Here is a 22,500-nt window from a genome sequence, read left to right on the forward strand (position 1 = left end):
AAGTCTGAAGGTGCAAAAGGAACTCTCTCTTTGCATGTTCTGTGGAGAGGAAACTCCCCCCTCCCTCCACTTCTTTATCAGACTTAAAAAAAAAATGACGTTTCTGAATTTTCAGAGCCAGCTTCTGAAATGTCATTCATTACCATTAAAAATAGAATACCGAGGGGTGGGGCTTAATTTTAGAAACAGAAAATGGAGTGTTGGGATTTGGTTTGGTAAAATGGAAGCAGCCTGCTGTCTTCCAAAAAGGCAGTCTGATGGCCACAAGACGTCCACCAGAGCCTGGTGTGGGAAGCCCCCAGCTACAGTGTAGCCTGCTGGGAAGCCGGAACAGCCCGTGGCTAAAGGGCTTCAGACATGTGCCCCCGTTTGGGGAAGTTGTTTGAAAGTGTTGTGCAGCAAAACAAAGGATCGCTGAAGAAGGAAGAGCGGTGAGCCAGGAAACAGCTAAGCAAACCCACAAAGCAAGAAGTTTCAGTCTGACTCGGTGTGTGAAGAGATGAAAAAGTCACCAGTAGAGGCTGGTGGTGAGAAAGGACACCCGATGAAGAAGAACGGGAGGGAAAGAATGACTAGATGCAAAGAAAGGTCTGGAAAATGCTAGCGATGTCATAAAGGAAAATGGCCAAAAGACACAACAAAATGGGGAAAACAAAAACAACACCCCAAACAAAACTTAAAAACCACCAGATGTGTGTGTGTGTGTGTGCGCGCGCGTGTGTGGCCTGGGGAGGGATGGGTTGTGTGTGAGGTGAACAGTTTGAGTGGCTGTGACAGGTTCTGGGAGCCAGCCTCAGATCTCTGGCCACGGTCTGGTGAGCCCCGGGAGCTCACGGGTTCTGCAGGAGAAGGAGGGAAAGCTGAAGGCAGCTTTTCAGCAAGCCCGTGAGAGAGGGGTGGGAAGGGTGCGGCTGCTCTGATCCTCCCAAGAGGGGGAGGAAAAGGAACCCACAGCAGAGCGGAGAAAACAGACCCAGAGGCGTCTGCAGAAGGGTGGGGATGTCTGAGGTTTGGAGCGCAGCTTTATCTAGTCCCTTGATGGCAGAGACTAAAGCTCCCGCATGTTTCCTCCAGGGACGCACTCTGCTGCAGCAGGCACCTCCCGGCGCTGGGGAGATGTTCCTGTGCAGTCCAGAGTCTGAGCCCGGGACACCGAGTAGTGGTGCAGCTCACGAGCTGGAAGAAATTCTGAAAGCCGTGAGGACTTCTCCCTCCATCAAACACCAAGTTCTCCTCCCTCCACATCCTCTGTGTAGCTCTTTACACCTGCATAGACCCCAGCATTGCTGGGAGAGCTGAGTGGACTCCACTCTGCACTCTGGTTCAAAAGCCTGTTTGACCGGAAACCGACAGACCCGCTTTTAGGAAATAACTACGCAACCCTTCCCTGGTCCGGGGGAGTGTTATTTTCAAAGAAAGCACTAGGTGGCGCTTGTGATGTGTTCAATAGTTGCCTCAGCTTCTTTTTGGAAAAGGTTTGATGGGGAGAAGGGGGGATGCAATAAATATTAAAATGGGGAAATCATCATTACAATAATGACGATCAGTATCTTATGATTGTGTTTACTGTGCTCCTATGCATGAGCAAAATCTTTATGCAGTGTTTGCATTTAAAATCTGGGCTTCGCTTTAGGAGAACCGCAAGAGGGAATTGACATCTCTATAATATGTGGAAACCCTTCATCACCAAAATAATAAAATGAAAATAATGTTTGATTTGCACGGAGACTCACTACGGGTTGTTGTGTTTTTAATGGCTCCCCTCTTCCATCTGCAATATTTCAACCTGCAAAAACGAGTTACAAAGTACGTCCCCAGTGTCCATCTACCACATAAAGCAAAATAAATTGTCCTGAACCTAAAATAAATCATTGCAGCTTAAAGAATTTCTAAGTACTATTAACCAAAAGAAAGGAGAGGGGAGGGCAGGGGAGGAGAAGGGAAGGGAAACAGTGATGTCTCCCGCGTTTCACCATCTTTACGCGTTGACAAAGACGAGAGGCAGATACATTCTTTTGTGTAGTTGAGTAGTCAGTCAGTTCGCTAGGCCAGTTGCTTAATGATCTCCTGGTCCCGCTTTAATGTAGAGATTGTAAGCTTTTAACACGAGTGCAGGTTGGAACGTTCCTATTTAAAGTACAGAATGTTGCCAGCTACCATGGCAACAAGTGTAGCCCGAGGCCCAGTGGTAGCATCTTGCCTCTACCTGTGGTGGAGCCCCACACAGTGAGAGTCTACGCGTTAGAGTCTCCAGGGGCTCTTTCTCACTTTTCTAGCCTTATTCTCCCTCTGTGCCTCTTGTGGGAGTGTGTGTGTGTGTGTGGTTATTTCTTATTTTAAATGTACTTTTTGTTGCTGTAGCTTTGTAGGATAATTCAACGCAATGAAATTCCTTGGAACAAGATGGGTTATAAATAAGTTTAATAATCGTGCTAATATGATGTCTTGTAATTACATTAATTTGTAGGTTTAGGACGACATTGACATCCTGAAAGCAGTATCTCCTGGCATAGTAAACTCAGGGTGTCAGAACTTGCAGCTAAATATGCAAAACAGCAACAAGGCTGGAAAACAGCTTTGAGTGAATCCGATTCTTTGATGCAGGTTCTGGATAACCTAAGCACAAAGGGACTTTAGTGGTGCACTAGCCAGGAAGCCATGGCATAGGTGTGAAGCCTGGGGCCAAGGCTGGACAGTCCTGGATTCCAGGCAGCAAGAGCAACTCCAGGATCCTGTCTGGGCACTGTTGCCCAATGTCCCCAACCTTGTGTGACTCTCCTCAAGACAAAGGGTATGACCATCCAGATTCTTCTGAGATGGTTTAAGAGAGATCAATTCCCCTGACCCCGCACTGCCTCGCCTGTGTGTGAGGGCAAGGAAATCTAACCTTTCTTAACTAAATAGTGAAATAACTTCAGTGTGTTCTGTTTATGGACAGGTTTACAGTCTCCCAATATGGGGTGCGGGAGAGAACAGTATCTCTGGAAAGGTTGCCATCCATAAAGTAGTATAAATTTACAAAAAGAAACAACCCAGAAGGCCCATCATCTTAAGTTGTGTAAGATGCAACTCCTTAGCTGTAAAATGAGAAATAACCAATCTTCATTCTCATCAAGACTACCTGTAAAGGAGGAGGAAAACTGAAAGCAACTGAAGAAGGTTTAGGGAGTTCTGGTACCCTAAAAATGCCATGTGCATATCAGGGGTAGGTTGCAATTTTCTGTGTTACACAGAGACTCAGAACCTCAGTGTGGCTTTGTTTGGAAAGTTGCCACAGATGTAATTAGTCAAGACTGTATCAGTAGGCGCAACTGTAAATCCGGTGAGTTTCTAGAAAGACACAACAGGACACACAGAGACACACAGAGGAAAGGGCTGCACGAAGACGAGAGCAGAGATTGGATTAGGCTAAGGAATACCAATGGTGGCTGGCAGCCTCTAGAAGGTAAGAGGAAACCGAGTTGCTATTTCCCTTACAGTCTCCAAAGGAACTAACCCTGCCCACACTTTGGTTTTGGACTTGGGGCCTCCTGAGTGGTGAGAGAGTATGTATCTTTGTTTTAAGCTACTCGGTCTATGGTTCTTTGTTATTGTCCTCCTTGGAAACTAATACAATTGTAAGAGGTTTCTTTGTGTAAAGCCCTAACTGGCAGTGCCATGGAAGTAGGTGTTTGGGGTCTTAGTACACTTTCTGTTGCTATAAACAAACACCCGAATCTGGGGAGTTCATAAATTAGAGGTTTATTTGACTTGTGATTCTAGCAGGTCCAAACAGTAGTTATGGAGTCTGGTGAATATGGTCCCATCCCACCCCTGGACTGTGTCACGTGACAGAAGTTGAAAAGGCCTCACATTGAAACATGTTTTGCAGTGAGCTATCCAGTTCCTTGGGCCCAGTCTCACTCCTGCAAGATGGCATTAATCCATTCCTGAAGATGGAGCCCTCATGATTTGATTATCCTCCACTTTTTAAAGAGTCCTTCACCTAGCACCACCACCACACTGGGGACCATGCTTCCAGCACGTGATCACATCCTAACCGTCATACCTAAGTGCACTTCTATAAAAAAGGGGGGAAGTCTCTCTATTTCAAAAGAACAGCCTATAATGAAGGGTCTCTAGCCAGCCCTAGCATGGCAAACATGGCCCTGGCAGGCATTGCTTTTCTCCTCCACTCCCTCTTCCTTGCTGAAAACCCTTTAGACTAACTACATTCCTAAAGCTAGCCACCAAAATCTGTTCCTTTATTTGACTACTTCCTCCTGAGGCTGACTACCAAGGTCCTGCTATCAAAGTATTGAAGTCCAAGAATCAAAAGCTCCTTTTGGCTCACTTAACTAACATGTGCAATTAAAATTAAACTCCTCATCCTAACTCGGGGTTTCCCCTTCTACCTTTATAAACTGCCATTTGCCTGTGGGTCACATCTGTCTCCTCTCTATCCTGGGGCGGTCCTTTGTTTCCCTTCAGGACAAATACACCTTCCTCTTCTCTCTTGTTCCCTTCCCTTCTCCCTCATCCTCTGTCTCCTGTCTTTGTCTCTATTCCCTGCCCTTTGTCCATATGGGACAAATAAATCTCCTTGTACTGAGAACTCGGTCTTGGGGTTCCTGAGCCAATAGTGATCACTTCATATGAATCATTTAGTTCATTTATTCTACAAGGGCTATTGAGCGCCTCTCTGCACTGAGGCCTTTTCAGAACAGAAGCTACAGTGGTGAGCACATCAGACCAGGTTGATGCTCTCATGGAAGAGGCAAGTGAGATGCATGGAGGCTGAGGAAGAGTCTTTGAGAGTTCGTAAGTGGGTGGTGTGACCTAGAGTAACAGTGTGGGACTGAGAGGTAAAGAAAGGAGATGAGTTCTGAGTCGTGAGGAGACATTCATGACCCAAGCAAGAACATTCCAGGTGGTAGAAACTGTAGAGAATTATTATTATTATTATTATTATTATTATTATTATTATTAGGTTTTTTGAGACAGGGTTTCTCTGTGTCCTGGAATTCACTCTGTAGACCAGGCTGGCCCCAAACTCACAGAGATCTGACTGCCTCTGACTCCCAGAGTGCTGGGATTATAGGGATGCACCACCATACCTGGCCTGTTGAGGAATTTTAATTCAGAGCATGGCTGCTCTGGCAAGAGATTACATCCAAAGGTCTGTGTAATCCAACTAGAATACAAATACGTCATTCATCCCGGAGACGAAGACAAGCAGGTCTGCGTTCAAGGCCAGCCTGGTGTAGAGCAAGTTTCAGGTAAAGAACAGTGTAGTGCTACACACCTTTAATCCCAAACATTGAAAGTGAAGCTAGTTTGTAGCAGGAAGCAGCCATGTTTGAAAGCGATGTTTAATTGAGTGGCAGAAAAAGTGAAGCAGAGAAAGATCGGACAGAATAGGATAAGCCCAACTCTCATGAGAAGAGAGAAGAAAGGGAAGTTACTTAAGGGGCTATGCAGAAAGAGAGAGAGAGAGAGAGAGAGAGAGAGAGAGAGAGAGAGAGAATGAAGGAGAGAAAGAGCAATTTACCAGGACAATAATAGATGGGTTGCAGAAAGAGAGCAAGCTAGACTCAGGTGAAAACAGAATGAGCCAGAGAATGAGAAGGAGCCAGAAGATTTAAAAAGACTGCTTGACTTAGTTTGAGACCAAGCAGAACAATTCAGGGGCCGAGAGAGAAGCCAGATTGAATAAGTCAGCTGGAAGAGGAGTTTGACTCAGCCAGCCCAGAGCTCAGAAAGGATGAGCTTATTAAGCAGTAAATCTCAGAGACTGAAAACAGTCTAGGCCCGGGTTATATTATATGGAAGCTACAAGGTGCTTAGGCCAGATGACAGGAAGTGGAGATGACATGGGTTTTAGGGGGCTGTGGAGATGTGGGCCGTATGTAAGAGAGTTTTTAATGACTAGTGTTAATTATGCACTCTCTCTTGGTTCACTGGTGTTCAAAGTTTTATTAAAGCAACACACACACACACACACACATGCTCACACAAACTCACCCTTCTATATAAAGATGCTTAGGTCCAAGAACATCACATTAGACAGAAAAGCTGTTGCCATGTGCTTCTAACACTCACAGTGCCTCCTAATGTGATAGAGGTTAAGTGTAGGAAAGAAAAACAGTACAGAGAACACAGGGAAGGCTCTGTGAGCTGGAGAAGGGCTCAAGAGTCCCATTCCAGACTGGGTAAAGAAAGCCTAAAACAAGAGATGAGGAATGTGTAATATTTTAGATGAATAAATTCATCTGAATTGATTATAGCATGAATATAAAGTGAGAAAATTGTCAATAAAGTTAGATCAACAAAGTGAAGACAGATGATAGAGGCTGTTTGTTTTTCTGTTTGTCACAGGTGCTTACTGTGTAACGCAGGCTGGCTTTGGACTCACAGGGATCTGCCTACCTCTGCTTCCTGAGTGCTGGGGTTAAAGGCATGAACCACCAGCCAGCAGACATTTTCTGAAAGGGCCAGAAAGTTTAAGGGTTTTGTTTTGTTCTGTTCTATTGAGACAGGGCCTCACTCCAGCCCTAGCCCTAGAGGTCACTAGATAGACTAGGCTAGCTTTGAGCTATGACGGTCCTTCTGCCTAATGGAGCATTAGGATTATAGGTGTGTACTACCACACCAGCTATAAAAAGCTTTACAGCCCGTATACCTTCTCAAGTCATTCATTGTACCATGAAAGCAGCCACAGATGACACTCTCATGAATGAGCATGGTTGTTTCCTTTAAATTTTATAAGAATAGAGGCACACTATATTTGGACCTGAGGCTAGACAAGGGAGGCAACCCAATAAACCTGTGTTGTCAGGGCTTATGAAGTAGGCATGCTTTGTTTGGCTCCTTAGTCCATCTCCACGTCCTCTCTCTGCCTTCTTCCTGATCTCCCGGCTTTCAATCCAATTCCTACTTTGGTCATATGAGCAGGGAGGAGCTATGCTCCCAGATCCAGGAGTCATCTCTGAGCCATCAGATTCTTACATTCTTTGCACAGCAACTGCATGCTCAACCCAATCTCAGCAAGCTACTACATGGCATTTCTCAGGTGTAATGTTGATTCAGAGAGGGCATGTCGCCTGATTCAGGTCCTAAGTTCACTGGAGTATCTGAGGAAGAGGCTTTCTACAGCAACCAAACAGGATACTCTCTTGCCTTCAAGAGACAGAGTACAGGCATATAACTTGGATTTCTGGATTCATTTGTGTTGTTCCTTGAGAAGCTGTGTTTAGAATGAAACTTGTAAGACTAAAGACAAAGGGGCTGGAAAGCTGGCTCAGAGGTTAAGAGCCCTGGCTGCTCTTCCAGAGGTCCTGAGTTCAATTCCCAGCAACCAGATGGTGGCTCATAACCATCTATAATGAGATCTGGTGCCCTCTTCTAGCATGCAGGTGTACATGCAGGCAGAGCACTGTATAAGTAATAAATAAATAATCTAAAAAAAAAATAAAAGACTGAAGAAAATAGCAAGGTAGCAGGTTTATTACACAACATGCGTGAACTATTGAATCTAACCAACATATGACGGTCATTTTATTTATATTTATTTTACCTTATGTGTATGAATGTTTTGCCTTCGTTTATGTGTACCACATGTGCAAGTGGTGTCCACAGACGTCAGTAGAGAGCAGCAGAGGCTGTGGAACTGGAGTTAGGGCTGGTTGTGAGCTGCCATGTGGGTACTGAGAGCTCTGGCCCTTGTAAGAGCAACAAGTGAGCCATCGAGCCATCTCTAACCATACAACGTTTGGCTTTAATTGTCAACTTGACACAATCTAGGATCACCTGGGAAAGAGGAGCTTGATGAGGGATTGCCTAGATCAGGTTGGCCTCTGGATGTCTCTGTCAGGGCTTACTTTAATTACGTAAGTTGATGTGGAAAAACCCAGTGCACCGTGGGCATCACCATCCCCTAGATTTGAGCCCTGAAATATTGAGTGGAGAAAGTGAGCTGAGAAATAGGTGTGTATGCCTTAATTATCCCTCTGCTCTTGATCGTTAGATGCCTCTAATTGTTTCAAGTTCCTCCCTTGATTTCCAGTCAGTGGTGGGCTATCACCCAGAATTGAAAATAAACCCTCACCTTTGTCTCTTAAAGTTGCCTTTACCCTGGTATCCCATCACAGCAGCAGAAACAAGACGAAGACACAACCCCAGGGCTCAGCTGCCTCGGTGATTAAAGTGATTGCCACACAAGCATGAGAATTGGAGTTTATATTTCCAAACACCACAGGAGGCTGGTGGTTGTGGTGACCTGTCTGTAATTCCAGCCCCTGAAGGCAGAGACAGAGGATCTCGAGAGCAAGCTGGCCAGCAGGACTGGACATTTTGGGACCTTTAATAAATGAGGTAGAATAGCAATTGAGGATGACTCCTAACATCAACTATAGTCTACACATGTACACGGACACACTTGTTCACAAACACACATACATACAAACAAATGTGGAAAGAAAAACAAACACACTCCTAACACCTGTCCTTCGCTGGACTTTTAGTTTTGTTAGTATATAAACATTTTTGTTGCCGTCTGAATTGAGTTTTCTATTACTACAAAGTTAAATAGTCCAATGTCCTTGCAAGATAATATGGGATGAGCAGACAGAGGAGTTGGTGAAGGCTAAGTCTGCGTGATAAGGGTGGCAGTACGAAAAGGAAGACAGTAGGAAGGCCTGGACCGTCAGAAAAGGGGAATTTACGTGGGAGGCTGCTGTACATCCATCCGGCCAGTATTTCCACACCGAAAACAAAACAAAGGAGCAGGGCATGATGAAGCCAAGTCCACCCACAAGAGAATCCATGTAAGACTTCAAGCCAGAATGTTAAAGACAAAATAGACCTTTACTTGAAGGCTTATGCAACCCTAGTCCAACAGATGATCCCACTCTTGTAGGGAAAGAAGTGAAATAGCTCACCACAAAATTCCATAACCAGGTCCATGAAACAGCATGTAAAATCAGAAGGATACAGAAAGAGGGAGAAAAAGTAAATCCCTGTGAGAACTGGATCACTGGGAAGAACTTGAAGCTTGGCAGAGAGAAAGTACTAGATAAAGAACAAAAAGGAAAGCTGGGTGAGGTGTCCCAGCATTTGGGGAGGCAGAGACAGGTAGATCTCTGTGAGTTCGAGGCCAGCCTAGTCTACAAAGCAAGTCCAGGACAGCCAAAGCTACACAGAGAAATCCAGTGTAAACACACACACACAAAAAAAAAAAAGAAAAAAGAAAAAATAAAGAAAGAAAGAAGGAAGGAAGGAAGGAAGGAAAAGAAGGAGGAGAGGAAAGAGTACCAAGATATTAGTCTGAAAAGCTCTTCTCAGAGGTCAAGGTAGGACTTATTGAGACAGTCCATTGACATGAAACTTCTGGGGTCCCAGGGGCCATCTGGGCAGGGGACACAAATGGGAGCCACTGGCAGAAATCTGCAGATTCTCACTGTGATTCTTCAAATTTCAGTGGTAAGGAAGATGAGGACTATTGTAAAGAGGAGTGAAGACAGGAGAGGAGAGGTATTCAAAGAAGGATGGGGGCAACTTTGGAAATGAAGATGAAGTGCAGGAAAATGAGAGGAAAGCCAAAGAGAATTTTCAAAAGAAGTGGGGAAGACTCAAATGTATGAGATGGCCATTTTTCAGGGATGCAGGGTTCAGTGGGTGCAAGATGAAAAAGAGGACCTCATTTTCTGCATGTCTATCTCCATTATATACCCAATTAGACAAAGTGTTACTTTTAAAGTATCTCAATTATGCAATAGGGTATTTTGTTATTTTCAAATTAAGAAACAGTTTAGACTCTCTCAAATGTCATAATGAAAAGCTGGAGAAAAAAAGATTAAAACAAGAAATTTTCAAGTGTGAGAAAGCTATGAAGAATGAATGTGGCTGGCAGAAAGTCTGACCTAACTTCCCCCTTTGAGACGCTGAACAACCAACAATGAGAGGTAAGACATTAAAAAAGGGAAGCTGGAGGTTCAACAAAGAAGGAAGGAGCTTTGAGGTCCCATTCTAATGAGCTTTTTTCAAAAAAAGAGAGAGATGAATAACCCCCCCCCCCAAAAATCAACAGCGACACCAGCTCCATCAGATTAGCAGAGTCTCAGTATCATGTTGCCCCTGAAGAAACAGACACGTGGGGACAGAAACAACTTACGAGGACAGAAACCGTTGTGCTTGGATAATGTGTCTCCAGAGCCTGTGGACTTACACGGCGACTCCAAAAAAGTACTCAAAGCAGATGTGTGATTAAATCCAGGGCCTTCAGGAGGAGAGAATGTCAGGGATTACTCAGGTGAACACAACGTACTCATTGAACAGGTCCTGAGAACAGGTCTAGACTGTGATCACAGGAAAACAATTCCATGGAAGAAAGGCCAGGGATTTGCAACATCGTTGGTTTTGAAAATTGAGGAAGAGGTCGCAGGCCAAGGAACGTGGGTGGTTCCTAGAACGTGGGCTGCAATGCTTCCCTAAGGCCATAGGAAGAGACCAGCCCCACTGAAGCTTGGACTTTGACCCAACTGTGGGGCTGCTGACTTCCAGAGTCCGTAAGACATTGAGTTGATATGGTCTCAAGTCAGTACAGTCTTTGTCGTTCATTATGTCAACAGTAGAAATTAAGCAAACGCAATATGCCTTAAGACATTGTAGACACCCCCAGTGCCTGCCTACCAAAGAGCCCAACGGTTCTGAAGTGTTCCTAGGGGCTACCTGAAGCCAGGTTGTCCTCAGAAAACACACCATCTAGGAATCTTCACTGGATACTCCACTAGACTGGGCAAGTTTTCCAGGTAGGCAGAAGGTCTGTTCACCTAGGTCATTGGCACGTTTTGGCTCCTGGAGCTCTGCGTTCCATCCCCAGGACTGTGTAAATTGAGCATAGTGGTGTATACCCTTTGGGAAGTAGAGGCAGGAAGATCAGAAGTTCAAAGGTCATCTCTGGCTACAGAGCAACTACTAGACCTTGTCTTAGAGACAGAGAGAGAAATTTGTAGATGCATCAGTAGTTGCACAAATCTTCTGAAGAAGCCCTCATGCCGAGTTTGCCACTCCTAAGTAATGCAGTGTGTATGTCCAGGACAGAAATGCAAACTGTGACCGCAATGTCTCCTCACAAGGCTTGTTGGGAAAGCATTATGTGAGCTGGCTGGGTTGAGGTTTATCTGAAAAGACAGAACACTGAAGCAGTCTACCTGTAGCCATGAAGAGAGTGCAAGAAAACTCCAGACCACAGCTACAATTCTGTCTCTGTGTCTCTGTCTCTGTCTCTGTCTCTCTCTTAAAGACATGGCTCAGAGGAAAGTCAGGGATTTGGAATCCAGGATCTCAGGGCAGTGAATTCCGGGTTATTCCAGGGGAAGCGGCAGGAACATGTTCCGGTCTGTGCTTTTTTTTTTTTTTTTTAAATTGAGGAAAACAAACTTGGGAGAAAAGAGCACAGGTTAGTGAGGCAGGAAAGGACTACCTGCCATTTGCCAGCAGCCAAGGCAGCCCTTTCTGTCTCATCTTACTTCCCCCACTGACTTCCTCTTCTTACTGCTGGAAAATGGGAAGGCAGCTCCTGGGGAAAGGTCATCACTCAGGCCTACCTACCTACCAGTCACATGGGAAGGAAAACAGGTACTGAACACAGATGCCTTCATTGCCAGGGAGAAGGCTCTTTGGCTGGGATGACCCTGGAGCAGACAGAGGGGGCATCGTAAGTCTGGCTGCGCAGGCTGAAGTAAGAGCCTCCAGAAGGTGGCAGCTGGGACATTATGGCTGGCAGCTTATTTTCAGCAGCTCGAAGGGGACTGAGGAGGCCCTCTGATTCTGACGGGTGAGAGCACAGTGCACAGGTGAGCCAAATGGATAACAGGTGGGTGCAACGAGGGCTCTTAAGTGACCCTGGGGGCAGGTAGAAGGTGATAGGTATAAATGATCACATGCTATTTGAGAGCTGGAGCCCCCAAATCCAACAACTAACTCCAGGTCTGAGCCAAGCGCTGGGGAGAGCAGGTGGATGTGAGAGGCCAGAAGAGGGCTCAGCTGAGGGAACACCTTCCAGGAATCTCATCCAGAGATTTCTTCCTGTGAGGCAGTTGGTTTTTCTGGAGACCTACCATGGAACTGTGGAGCGATTCATACAAGGGCATCTTCAAGGCCCTGACAGACATCAGATAGAGTAAGCATTGTACTGGACAATTGACAAACATACGATTCACCTACTCAAAGAGCGAGTGATTAGCGGCCTTCGGGCTACACATACTATCAGCCTTATCTCTTCAGTGTGGCAGAAAATATGTTGACTTTAAGATAGCGTGTATTTCCAGTAGCTGATACTGCGCTGCTATCTTCCTTGAACACCTTTTGTAGATTTAAAAATCTCTTTGTACGTTTCTGTTTTGTTTGGTCTTCTGTCGGGGAACTTTTGATAGTGGATTGTATCAGTTGTTCCTGAAGCTCTTCTCTGTGAAAAGGAACTTTTCTAAGCTGTGAGTCTAGAATGGGACTCCAGTGGCAGGTGGGAATTGAAATAATGATACTAAGTATAGCAGTTTTAAAAGGCATAACTTTTAAGGGGGAAAAAAATGTAAGTGAAGGTTGTCATACACTTCATGCAAAAAGGATTTCTTACATAAAACACCAAAAACACGAGTCACAAAGGAGATTGGCCAAGAGCCATATTTTACAAAATAACATCTCTGGGAGAAAAAAAAAAATAAGAGGAATTATAACTGTTTCTTAAAAACTAACATTTTAAGAGACGGTGAAAGGATTGCACTGGAGTCTTGCTACATAACCCACAGTATGCCCTAAGGATCATGAAGTTACTTCACCCTGTTGCACTTGTAACATGGACTTTCTGAGCGGGATTTAGAATTGGCACCACAGTGAAGATGTGCTCTAAGATCTGCAAGTAGGACAGCGGTTGTTTTGTTTCGCTTTCCCACACAAAGGTCAAACCAAAAAGAACTATCAGTAGCCACTGTAGTCTCAGGTTTCTCAGCAATCCTACAATATTTAGGGCTCTTAAACACCTTTACTTCTCTTCCCTCTGTGCCCCACCCCCACCTTGTGTAGGCGATTAGTAGGGAAAGGGCTGTAGGCCTTTTATCTACTTCTTGCTGATTAGGGTCGGTGGCTTTTTAAGGGATTTACCAAAGTCAGCCGTCAGGTTACCTGCAGTCCAGTCCAAGGGCCAACACCAAGCAACAACACCAGGACAGTGAAAGCCACAAGACTCAGTTGGATTGCCCGAGTTCTCTGGAGTGTTTCTTACAAAGTCAAGTGTCGAAGCACAAAGATTAGCACAGCAGAGATGTTGATCCAAAAAGCGATGTCTCGCTGTGCGTGGCCCTCTACATATCTCCTCTCCTCACAGTGCACCCACGCCTGTTCTCAGCTGGCCAAAGTCATGCCCCTCAAACGGGAGAGCTCACAGCAAAACATCCTGTGCACTCTCTCCAGCCAACCTCCAGCAAAACATCCTGTGCCCGGCTCGCAGCAAGACATCACGTGACAAAACTGAGTCTTCAAGGAAACCAGAAACTGCCACTTCAAGCCATCGATACAGAGTTCTGAAGGATGGTGCCAGATTCCATGTAGCTTTTTCCTACCGGGAGAATGTTTCTCCCAAAGAGGGTCCTGATACTCTAGAAGAACCTTCTGCCTTCTTCTTATACGAATATTCCTGCTTGCTCATGAGCATATTTGTGATTTCTAGAACTTTCATTAGGGTATCTGTAAAGGCTGAAATACACTATAGGTAAATACATATGTGTACATGTGTATATATCACATCCTGGGCGTGATAGCAATGACGTTGATTAAGAAATTCTGCCTGTGGCCCCAGCATCTATATTTTTGGGAATTATGTTCTTCATGTGATCTTGGTCTGGAGGCCTGGATGGGAACCAACATTTCTCTTCTCCAGTCTCCTCACAGGCTAGGCTCCCTGAGATAGAAGCCATGCTCCTTCCCAGCTTTGTACTTCCAACAGGAGCAGAGGGATTTTGCACAGACTAGGAAAGTGGTGGTTCTCTTCGTACTGTACTGAGAACACTCAGGTTGAACCGGTGAAGGGAAAGAGAGAGAAGAGGTCTCCATTCTATTGGCATCTGTGCTTGTGTGTAAGCATCCATGCTTTCTGATGGGCCCAAGGTCACCTGACATGGCAGGGAATTAACCCAGGCCAATTGGAGGATCCACAAACTTAAGCTGTGGCCAATTCTTTTTTTTTTTCCCCTTTCTTCCTTCCTTTCTTTCTTTCTTTCTTTCTTTCTTCCTTCCTTCCTTCCTTCCTTCCTTCCTTCCTTCCTTCCTTCCTTCCTTCCTTTCTTTCTTTCTTTCTTTCTTTCTTTCTTTCTTATTATTATTTTTTATTTGTTCGAGACAGGGTTTCTCTGTGTAGGTCTGGCTGTCCTGGACTCACTTTGTATACTAGGCTGGCCTCAAACTCACAGAGATCTGCCTGCCTCTGCCTCCCAAGTGCTGGGATTACAGTCTCAAACTGTGGCAGTTTTATTAAGAACAATCAGACTTCTTATACCTTTATCAGAAACAGAATATAGTGCCAATTTCCAGGATCAATACAGTTGTAGTAGTTGCCAGGATACAATAATGTCTTCAAACTTTACAGGATACACAAGATTAATGTCAAGGGGACATTGTCCTGTCAAGCTTCCCTGTTTCCTTGACATGGACAGAACATACAGAACAATGCAAAGCAGCCTGAACACTTCACTGTCTGAGGGAGTGCCTCAGTTTCTCAAAAACTGAAAGACACACAGTGCCAGGAGCCACAGACTCTATCCTGAAAAACCTACGACTCATGCCTCTTAAGACAGCTAAGCCAGGTCAAGTCTGTGGTTCCCTACACCTGCGGTTGGTTTGAAGCTACATAGCTGGCTTCACCCCAAATCCTCATCGTAATCTGAGTGACAAACTGCTAAAGCTGAGTAGATGGAATGCTACTTTTCAGTTGACCACCTACCTCTATTCTCTAGCACCTTTTTCAGACTGTATAGTCGGGTAAGATTATATGCAACTGAGAGGTGGTCCAGGACAGGGGGCATGTCTGTGATCTCGGGTGAGGGCCAATGACCGCCCCCCCCCCAACACCTGCCAGAGAATGTTAAGGGCTCAACATTATGGGGCTGTGGACAATCACTTCTTCTCTGGTTTTGAGACAGCCATTGTCACACCCATTGAGCAGTGTTCCACAATGAATTTGTTCATCACATTTATTCTGTGTCACAAACAATGATGAGTTCCCATTTATTGTTTCAGCTACTGTCAGTTCTGAAAAACATCTTAATATTCTGCCAAGCAGAGAGTTAAGTTTAGATAACTCCCGTTCTGCTACTTTCATTTACAGTGAAGGAGGCAGCCCATGAAAGAGCAGGTGTTTCTGTTTTTAAATGACTCTGGAAATGAGAACATTCACGGGCTTGTTAGGTTGAATCCCAAGAGTCAGAATGTCAGCAAGTCTTACCATGATGAGAGCAATGTGGATGTCCACCCGAGAGGGGAAGGACCTGACCCTTCTATCAGAGGAGACTATGCTTCTAGAATATATTCTTGACATTCTTTTTTTAAAAAATTAATTTATTACAATTTATTCACTTTGTATCCCAGCTGTAGGCCCCTTCCTCATCCCCTCCCAATCCTGCCCTCCCTCCCTCTTCTCCGCCTATGCCTCTACCCCAGTCCACTGATAGGGGAGGTCCTCCTCCCCTTCTCTCTGACCCTAGCCTATCAAGTCTCATCAGAATTAGGTGTATACTTTGGGGGTATAAGTAGGTTGAGCTGAGGACGTGAAATCTCCCCTCCCCAACTTCCTCCTTTTGTGTGTTATTTGCTGAACAGTGCTACTTAGAAGCTGCCAAACAAAAAATTAAAAAAAAAAAATCTTCTTGCACCAAAGTAAAGGCAAAAATTCGAAGTCTTCTCCATTTGCTCTTTCTTTTTCAATAAAAAATTAGTTTTAGTATCTGATCTTGGACAACATCCAAATTTTAAAATGCTTTGCATATTCTGTCTAGAAGAGAGGACAAACTATTTTTTTTCTTTTGTGTGTGTATGTTCTTTCAAAATGAAGTGGTTAAAAGAAAACCACAAGAATGGAGAAGCTAAGTCTTGAAATGGACTGGCTGAGCCCCCAAGATTGCCATACTTCTATTTTATGGTTTCTGCATCCTGTCATATCTAATTCACTGATTTTACTTGTGATTTCACAACCTAATTCTGTTTTCATGATTTTTCTACTTGACCTCTTAAATGATGGTCCGAACAATGGCCATGCTTACTTATTCATATTTGAGCCTTACCTGAGGACAATAAGCTAAATAGCTAGGTGAGCTGGTCAGGTCCCATCTCCTCTCATTGCTTCTGTGCAAGTATTTCAGTACCAGCTTGATAGGGAGAGGAGAAAAACAATGTCTTAGGTGTTTGTGAAAGCACACATACTTGTAAGTACAGGCAAAGATAATTTTCTGGGCCTTAAAATTAAGTTAAATTATAGTATTTGCAACAAAGAAGTAAACCATTTAGATGAATATTAAAATTGGGCTATAAAATTAAGCCAAGTGGAAACCTAGGGAAAAAAATAAGTTAGTTACTGAAATGAAATAGCTACATGACAGTTCTTTATAGCAAAAAAAAAAAAAAAAAAAAAAAACCTCACCTTGAATAGAACACTTTAACCTCCTGGATATCTGGTGGGCAAGGGAGGAAATTATAGGCAATTATAATTTATTCAGCCATTCAAAAGCCATTTGTAGAATGCCTGTCATATGTCAAAGAGAGCACTGGTCTAAGCCCCAAGGATAAAAAGAGTATCAAGCACAGGCCTTTGCCTTCTCTAAGTTTATGTACTGCACTGTGTCAATGCTTTTAAATTGTTCTAGTTTATGGTAGGGTTTTTTTTTTCCATGTTTAACTGTTTTAACAAATAGTAGTTGAGTAAAGGAGTTATTACTAAGACTTATTCACCATGTCCTTATAACAAAAATATGTACTTCATGACTTATTATAGATTTGGGTTTTTTCTTTGTTGTATTTTTAAAAGTCTAATTCAGATTAAATGAGCAAACAGAAAGTGAGAGCGCTAACTGTAAGCAGACGCTGACGTATCACAGGTAAAGCAATGGATTGTTAATGTGTGTGTGCTGTTGCCTTCTTGAGTGTTGTCAGCTCACAGAACAGGAGGTATTTTTCATTCTTTCATCCAGGAGTGGTGGATGAAGCCTGGGGGGTTTTAATCAAATGTCTAAACTTCCCAGGCTTCTGATGGAAGGAATGATAAAGTCAAGAAAGAAGACTCTTTACGGATAACGTCTCAAGGTTTCAGACTTTAGGTCTAGAACCAAATTCACCCTTTGTAACTGGCTTCCTCTTTTGTAAATGCAATGAAATAGTTCTTTCTTCATTTCCAGATAACAGAATTTTGTTTTGTATTGTTCTTTTGTTTTTTTTGAGACAGGATTTCTCTGTGTAGCCTTGGCTGTCCTGGACTCACTCTGTAGACCAGGCTGGCCTTGAATTCGCAGAAATCCGCCTGCCTCTGCCTCCCTGAGGCTCGTGCAGGCGCCGATTACAGGCATGGGCCACTTCTCCTGGCTCAGATAACAGAATTTTAGAGCTGGAAAATATATTAGAAACTCTCTATCTGGACTCTTTCTCTTGATTTTAGTGGATGAGGAAACACTGAGCATTCACCACCTTCTCTTCCCTACCCCTATCAGCTGTCGCGCTCTATGGATCTTTTGCAATACCTCTTAAACTTACTCCATTTTTACTGCCATTAGCCCAGCACAGGTTATTTCCTTATGTCTTGGACAGTCCCAAAGTCACCATACTGTTTTTTTCTTGCCTTTCACCTCTCAACTTCTCCTGGGAAAGCTTCCAGATCATATAGCACAAAATTCACTGGCGGTCCAGTGTGGGGAAAACGTATCAGTCTTACTGTGTGATCAAAGGATAAGGTTCAAAAGTAAAGATAATGCAAGGATCTCCTACAGTTTGCCCTAACTTACCTCTCCAGGCCTAGCTTTCAGTGGTTCTTTCATAGTCAAAGTTCACTAAATATTTAGTTTATCTAATCTTCATATTTTCTAAGCAAAAATCCATTTAGCCTTGAGATAACACAGGTATTGAATTTTTTTTAAGCTATTAGGCTCACAGTTCAAAGTGAAAAAGACAAGGAATGAACCAAAAAGGAACAGGCTGCATCTTAAAAAGTTTCAATTCTGCTCACCTTCCCTTAGGTTTCATATCCAAGGCTGCTCTTGGCTCACTATGTTTTTTTCTTAGTAAAGTATATAGTATTGCACTTGTGTACTAAAACTGCACAGACTACAGGGCATGGTAGTTGCCGGGTGTAGTGGCACATACCTTTAATTCCAGCACTCAGGGAGGTAGAGGCAGGCGGATCTCTGTGATTTCTGAGGCCAGCCTGGTCTACAAAGCGAGTTCAGGACAGCCGAGGCTACACAGAGCAACCCTGTCTAGAAAAACCAAAAAATGAAAAGTTAAAATTAAAATAAAGGCTTACAGAATCACTGAAATCAAGGTTTAAATTTGAAATACATTTGTTCCAGAAAGTTAATTCCGTTTTACCCGTTGACTTCAAGAAGCCCTAAATTTCCACAAATACTAAGATATTCCTGTCAGTAAGCTAGGAGAATATGCCCAGAGTTTCCTCCACGATAGAAACAGAAGCGCTCACGCCTTCTAAACCGTTCTAAATCATTCTAAATCGTTCTAAATCATTCTAAATCAAGCACACAACCAAAGCTTACATTATAATCTCTTTTGGTTCAGGAGGGTCAAGGTCATGCTGCTTTGGGAAAGGGAGAAGGCAGGGTCCGGACTCACGTCCTTGCTTTTATAACTCTAGACTGTGACATGACAAGGCTAAGCAAGAGAGGAATTGACAGGATTCCCGGAGGCTGAGGGTAGAAAGGATGACAGGCCTCCCTGAGTCTGCACAGAGGCGGGGGTGGGGGGGTGGGGACCAACACTGGCAACTCCCACCCAGGCGGCCATCTTGTGGGAGGAAGAAAGCCGCCGGCTCCCTCGGGGACGAGACCTGAAGGCGCTGTGTGGGAGGGCGCTGGGAGCGGGGCGGCGGGGCCTTAGGATGGGGCTCTCGGGCGGGGCGGGGTGTCTCACTGGAACTTGGGGGTGCGGGGTGGAGTTTCGGAACGCGTACCTCCACGCTGGGGGCGGGGCCGGAGGCGGGGTCAGAGGCGGGGCGGGGCTAGTCGCAAGCTTGGGGGCGGAGCCTCGCGGCAGGGCGGAGACCCGCATCTCCGACCTCCAGGCCAGGGGCGGGGCCTGAGGGCGGGGCGGAGGCGGGGAGGAGGCACCGGGCCGCAGCCGCCCAGGGTGGCTGACAGGGCCGCAGGGGCTCACCCCTCCCTTTTTCGGAACGTGGTTGGGCAGCCGGCGCCCGCACGAGCCTCTCGGAGAAGAGGGCTGGGGGCGGGAGATGACGGCAGTGTGTTCTGTGCTCGGCCCTCTGCGAGCACTGGCTTCCTTCTCCTCGCTGCCCGGGCTGCAGACCTAGCAGGTGAGATGAGCCCCGGTGGCGTGGACCTGCCGGGTCTTGCTCCGGCCCCCGCCCCTGGGGTCCGGACCAGTGGGCAGCGCCAGGCTCCGGTACCCCGGCGCTTCGGCCCGCTGCTGCGCCTGCGCCTGAAACCTGCGGGAACGCTCGGGATGGTCTGCGCAGAAGGGGCGACTTGCGCCGCTCTGGTGCCCGAGCTGCGGTCCCCACGGTGCGGAGCGCACCGCTGCAAGTGCGCCCACCCTGTCATCTCGGACTTTTCACTTGGTCCCAAGATCTTGGCCTCAGATCTTCTCTGCCCAGCTACCTGGTGCTTTGCGCCAGATCTTCTCCCGTACTTTTTACCGAGCCCCTGACTCCCATGCCCTGGCTTTCCACTTCCACGGGTGCCAGCTGCTCTCGGGACCATCTGTTTGGTTAGGGACTCTGCACCTCTTATCTTGGCGGGCCAAAGTCTGTTCCCTGCAGACAGACAAGGAGAAAAAGGCAGTGAATGGGGTGCCTGTTGGTGTTGAAGAGTGCTTTTATAGTGCCACAAGGCATTGGGCTTTTCTCGTGTAGAAAGGACAGTCTGAGAGGAGAACACCTCAGTTCAAAGCTTTCTCTTTCAAGTTAACGCCACACCACATTTTAACTTAATAGCAGTTAACCTACACTTTCAGTGTTTTGGTGATGTTATCTAACTCAGATATAAAGTGACTAGATGGTTTGTATATTACAATTTTTAGTGTCTGCCCCAGAGAACTGGCTTTTATGGTGACGGGCCAAGTTGTTTGTTCAGTAGTAACAAGCCTTGTTTTTGTAGATTAAAGAACTGGATGTCATTTTTTTTTTACTTCCTTTGTTGTGCGTTCTTGTTCATCTTAAAATGTGCTTTAGAAGCGTTTTCCCTCCCATGTTGAAAATAGTATGAGATAAAACTATTTTTATTGTTTCCCTTCCTTATTTTGAGACAGCTGCTAATTTAAGACCTGGCTGCCTGTACTTTGTAGTTGGGCTTGAACTCATGGTCGTCTGCCTCTGCCTCCCTATTGCAGGGATTACAGGTGTGTGAAAGTGTTATGTCAGGCTAGATAGAAGTCATTTTAATTTCCATTCGACTCAGGAGCTGTTCCTTTTATAACACTGGAAAAATTAAAGGGGGGAAATGGCAGGTTACTTTCAAAAAGTTTCTTTTAACTTTCAATTAATTGAAAGTTTCACCTGAGAGTTGTTCTACCATTGGCCATCACCTTGGTGAAGAGCTATTTGTTCACTGTCGATAGCCACGAACATCAAACTAAACTCAACTCTTCTTGATTGGTGGGTATAAAGCAGAGACTGGTAACTTTGTAATACAGCCCTAACGGTAAGTTTATGGAATAGCTAGTGCATCCATTACTGAGGATCTTTCATGTCAGATGTGTTTAGATAGCTACTTATGACAATGAATGCTACTTTGTTACCATTCTGATCGCTATCATTAGGTCTACAGTCTCTCTGCCCCCCCCTTTCTCTCATTCCCTTTGGCTTATTCTTTGTTAATTATTTGTTTTTGAGACAGGTCCTCAATGCAGCCCCCGCTGGCTTTGAACTTGTGATCCTCTGGCCTCTGTCTTCCAATTCTGTTTTTTTGGCATGAGCCACCACACTTGGCACTAGGACTATTGCTGCCATTTCTTGAAGGCGTACCCTGTGATAAGCTTTAAATAAAATATCCTTTCCATACAGTGTCTCTCTAAGAGTCCCCCCCCCACCATTTTTCAGATAAGGAAACCCACCCAGGAAGGCAAAGTAATTGACCTAAAGAATTGATAAGTATTAAGGCTCAGAAGTTGACTATTCTGTTCACTTAACTATTGCTAATTAAGATTGTTGTTTAAACATGTATATACAACTACATTGTTCTTATGTTGTCCAAATAAGGGGATCATGAGTTATCCAAGCAAAGAAACACAGGGAGCATTGGAAAAGCGTGAGAAGGCTGAACCAGTTCCTCACCTCCTTTCCTGCTACCTTTCTAAGGACATATTTTTTTTGTTTGTTTGTTGTTGTTGTTTTTGAGTCAGGGTTTCTCTGTTTTAGCCTGGCTGTCCTGCAACTCACTCTGTAGACCAGGCTGGCCTTCAGATCACTGAGATCTGCCCGCTGCACCTCCTGAGTGCTGGGACTAAAGGTGTGCACCACCCCCACTGCCAGGCTTCTGGGTACACATTTCTTAAGGGTTCCAGTGTTTAACACTTAAGTCTGATTGTTGACTTCTTCAAGGATGCTGTGTGTGCCAAGCAGAACCTGGCTATGTATCCCAACCAGAATCTATTCATATGTCCCAATCAATACCTGGCTATGTGTGCCAACCAGAACCTGGCCATGGGTACCAACCAATACCTGACTATACATTCCAAGCAGAACCTGGCCATGTATATCAACCAGAACCTGGCTATGTACCAGCCAATACCTGGCTATGTATACCAGTCAGTATAATTTGGTGCTTATTTGGTAAAGTTCAAATATGTGAACATTGTAGGATTTTGTTTCTGTTAACCACTCCTGTTTAATCCTGCTAGAAAAGAAAAATACTTGTCTTAATCCCAACTAAATATAAGGTTTTTTAAAGGGTTTGGTTACTAGAGAGCAGCACAGGGAATATTCCCTTACACAGCCCCGTGTATCATTTGATCTTTGGCTGGCCACCCGAGTCTTTTGAATGTGGTGTGAGTGTCTGAGAACTTAACCCAAGCATTATAAATTGCAGGAAGCACCAGATTTCTTCTCCCGTCTTATGTAAGAGGGCACTTTAGATGGTAAACCTAGCATGAGTGCTTAGAAATTGGCAATTGCTGTCATATTAATTTTGAATTACTAATAAAAAGTTTACCTAAAGATTGTGCTCATCGCATCCCTGGCAGCAAGAGGAGGGGAATATGACAGTTGCCACATTGGCACACAGAACTCTTTCTTTAAAATCTCCT

General features: G+C 44.8%; 1 protein-coding gene and 1 long non-coding RNA gene across 5 annotated transcripts in view; one reads left to right on the forward strand and one right to left on the reverse strand.

The window, feature by feature from the left end:
* LOC132656068 (uncharacterized) overlaps positions 1–18,928 on the reverse strand; it is a 30,576-nt gene extending 11,648 nt beyond the window's left edge. Inside the window, exons 1-2 of the long non-coding RNA XR_009594016.1 lie at positions 18,780–18,928; positions 16,308–16,391 (exon numbers count right to left, since the gene is read on the reverse strand). This is a non-coding gene — a long non-coding RNA (uncharacterized LOC132656068). The remainder of the gene's footprint in view (positions 1–16,307; positions 16,392–18,779) is intronic.
* A 485-nt stretch (positions 18,929–19,413) lies between these two features.
* Gpr155 (G protein-coupled receptor 155) overlaps positions 19,414–22,500 on the forward strand; it is a 43,722-nt gene continuing 40,635 nt past the window's right edge. For all 4 annotated transcript variants that reach the window (XM_021649959.2, XM_060390445.1, XM_060390446.1 and 1 more), the window contains exon 1: positions 19,414–19,552. The gene's annotated coding sequence lies outside the window, so the exon portion shown is untranslated. The remainder of the gene's footprint in view (positions 19,553–22,500) is intronic.

Source organism: Meriones unguiculatus, chromosome 8 (genome assembly GCF_030254825.1).
Source record: "Meriones unguiculatus strain TT.TT164.6M chromosome 8, Bangor_MerUng_6.1, whole genome shotgun sequence".
NCBI lineage: Eukaryota > Metazoa > Chordata > Mammalia > Rodentia > Muridae > Meriones > Meriones unguiculatus.